Consider the following 3,919-nt stretch of genomic DNA (forward strand, 5'->3'; position numbering starts at 1 on the left):
TATCCCACACTTCCTCAGCTTTGTTATAAGGATGTCGTGGGAGACAGTATCAAACGCCTTTCTAAAATCAAGGTAGATTACATCTACCGCTCTTCCCCCATCCACCCAGCATGTGACAGCATCATAGAAGGCCACCAAGTTGGTCGAGCACGACCTCCCCTTGGTGAACCCATGCTGACTACTCCTGAAAACCTCCTTTTCTCCCAGTTGTCTGGAGATGGTATCCAGCACAAGCTGTTCCATCACCTTTCCAGGGACGGAGGTGAGGCTGACAGGCCTATATTGACACTAACATCACATTTATAACACTGAACTACCATACACTCTCATATAGAAGTACTTACCCTTGAAGACTACATAGCATACATCTCTACTAAATGTCTACAGAGCAAAAAAAAATGAGAAAGGTCAAATACTATCAATGGACTATAGTGGACATATGAATTTAGAACTGTATTAGTTATTTCTGTATTACTTTCCACATCCAAAGTATGCCTACTTAACCTTGAAAAGAGAAAAACACAAACCTGCTAGTAGTGCTGCTATTTCAATAAAATTCTTAGAGCAGAGGACACTATATTAAAAAATGATGTCCATGAAGATGCAAACTTCAATTCTTTACCACTGCATCTTCAACAAATTCATGTAAGATTTTGACCCTTCAAATCTTTCTTTGTTGACCTATATACCTCTGCAGTACAGATACATTATTAAAATCAGTGCTATGTTTTTTTTTTGTTTTGCTTTGTTTTTTTTTTTGTTGTTGTTGTTAATGATGTGCTTGAGAATGGGGAAAGTGTTATCCCTGACTCCTCCCCTTGTTTGTAAATTTATAGGGTAAAATATTTGCCATATTCCTTTGTGAATGTGCTGATACTTTCTGCCTTGACAGTCTATTCTGGCAGTGGTTTTATGACCTTCTATTCCAACTAATGCACAAAAATATGTCTTCTTACTTCTCCCCTGCTAGCTTCAGTGACCACTGGAACTGTGGAGTCTGATGGATGAACAGCCCCATGCTCACCTTAGCTTGATGATCCTATTAATGCTGATCGCATCTGCCCCCAAGCTCTTCCCATAACCAAAGAGTGCTCTCCTTTTCAGTGGCTCCTTTTACCTGATAACAATTTCACATGAACTACTTTGTGATTTGCCACCAGCTATTCATCCACTTCACGTCAGCTTTAATGGCTACTCCTTTCTAGAAAGAAAACACTGGCCACTAAATTCAAAGATTTAAAAAATCCGAATAAACTATTTATACTCAATTATAAATCACGACCATATTTACATATGCAATAGCATGAAAATCTAATGAAATCAATCTTCTCTAACAAGAACTTTCTTCCAAATCTTAAGTTGTCAATATATCTTTTTCCTATAATTCTTCACTTTTCAGCTTCACTGTTCACTTTTCCATTTTCCAAGATTTCAGTAAAAGTTGGGAAGCAGTCCCTAGCTATTTTATATTTAAACTATCCAACCTTTTTGATAATTTTGATTTGTTTGGCACTATCACAGTGTTCTGAAAGAGTATTTAGTATCGATTGATGGGCAGTAAGGGAGAATAAATTTTTTATTTCCTCTTTGAATGTACTGCTATGAATTTTTGGGATTAAGGAATTTGTATACTTGAGAATCCCCATAGTGTTGCTGAGATGCAGCCTAGCAGAAGCAAACCTCCCATCCAGAGCATGGCCAGGAACCTGCCCCTGGGCCGCAAGGTGCCCTGGAAGAGTCCTATCACACTCAGGCAAAACTCCACATCAGACAGCTGAGCTGCATGACTCACACCAGAGAGCACTTCTCTCCAAAGAACACAAAGGCTAAAGACAACACATGCACAGTCAGAGGGTCACACCCTTCTGCCAAATTACTGATGTACTGTTGAATGCATCCTAAAGCGAACTGCAGGAACTAAGCCTTAAAACATGCTCTCTGCCGCTGCAGTCAATCTTGCCAGTAGCCAGTATGATCACTGAGATTGCTTACAAGTCAACTGAGTCTGTCAGAAGCAATGAGAAGGGAAATAAGATGAACTTGTTGTCTGTTTTCCTGCCTCCTCCAGGTCTGTGCTTTGAACCAATACAAACATTAAATATATCTTGCCTTTGAATTGTGGGTGGCAAAACCTATATTTTTTTCACTCTCTGCTTTACATGGGACAAGCCTTACATAATCAGAAGTTAAATTATTACATAAACATTTTTTCTCTTCTAAGGTTGCAAACCAAAATGGAAAGGAATTGGTTTAATTGCAAAGGCTATATGAAATAGACTCAAAATACAAAATTCAGCATAATAAACTTGGAATACAATAAAATCAAGAGCAGTGATTTTCATTTTTTTGCCCATTATTAAGATAGAAGCAGTGTTGTATTAATCTTTATTAAGGATAAAAGAGTGTACAAAAAGTTACTTATGATCGTCAAATACTTCAATGTAAAAACTGGAGAGTACTCTCAGTACTATGAAAGAGTGCTCTCAAGATTCAAAGAAGATGAACTTTATATCCACAGAACATCAAAAAGATTGTGGGTACTTAAATTTCATTTTTACTCTCTCCAGTAATCAGAACTTCTTCAGAAATAGAGTAATTCATGTTTAATTGCCGCTGAAAATATTGTTCTATCGGTTTTCCTTTTCTCACACCAATAACTGTCGTACATGTAGTGTACTTTTCAAATGGATCTGCTTACAAACAAGCCTTTTATCTTTCCCATCAATTAGACTGGTGTCTACTACCAAATTCTAATCTTCGCTGTTTTCAAATAACTGCAGTACATAAGTACATGAATAGAGGGAGCATGCTGAGGTTTCTGGACCTTCTCTATATTTTAAAGATAAAAGACTCAAAGACTTCATGTAGAAGAGAAGTTTCCATAAGTAGATACTCTTGCATCTACTGTGAAAAGTTTTTAAAGCATACAAGTGTATCAGATCTCCTTAAAATACTGGAAAGCACAATATGATAGCTATATGAATTGTAAGAATAAATAACTGTAGGAGCAGATATACCTACAAGGACTGCTCCAAATGTAATGTCTCATATTTTTTCTATGTTGGCCCACAAGACAGGAGGCAGATGTTGGAGATATGGCAGTAAAGGTTGAACCTTCCCGCCAACATTTCATTTCATTTTGTTTCCATGTGACAACAGCAGTTTGACAGTCTGGCATAATAGTATCTAACATAAGTGTGTTCGAAGCAAAGATGTATCACTGAATTCCTCTGTGTGGCACCCACTGACATTCATCTAAGCATGGCGAACATTTCTGAAGACCAAACAATGGATGTGAGCACAGTGAAGTGGAGGGTGGTGTGTTACAGCATTGGTGACAGCTGCAGTGATGACCTCCGTTGGTGAAGATGTTTATGAGCATTGCATGCAGGCTCTTGTTCATCACTGGCAAAAATGAACATCCAATGGTGGTGACTATGCTCAAAAATAGCATTTTGCAGCTGAGAATTTGTTCTATCAAGTAGTGCTATTGTATTCTTTGTATGTGTTGTAGTATCCATCCATGCAAATAAATAGGAGGCATTACTTCTAGCATGACCTATGTATAATCTCTGAAATTCATAGACTACTGTGCATAACTATATTTATTTTTAGCAGAGAAAATTGAAGAGACAAACAAAATCAACAGACCCAACAAACTAATAGAAGTGTAACATCAAAATGTAAATGTGAATTTATTCTTAAACTGTTCCACCTACCTTCATCTCTGTTTAATAAACACACACTTTTACAAGGCTGAAGCTAGTGTGAGATGAAAAGACAACACAGAGGAAGAAAAAGCTTCGCTTTCAAAGGGTGCCAAAGATGTCAGATGTGCCATACTCATGCTAAATGCATCTGTCTTGGGAGCAAGGATTTATGCAATATGAAAGAACAGTCCCTTTCCCTTTCCCTTTCC

Source organism: Meleagris gallopavo, chromosome Z, assembly GCF_000146605.3.
Source record: "Meleagris gallopavo isolate NT-WF06-2002-E0010 breed Aviagen turkey brand Nicholas breeding stock chromosome Z, Turkey_5.1, whole genome shotgun sequence".
Lineage (NCBI taxonomy): Eukaryota > Metazoa > Chordata > Aves > Galliformes > Phasianidae > Meleagris > Meleagris gallopavo.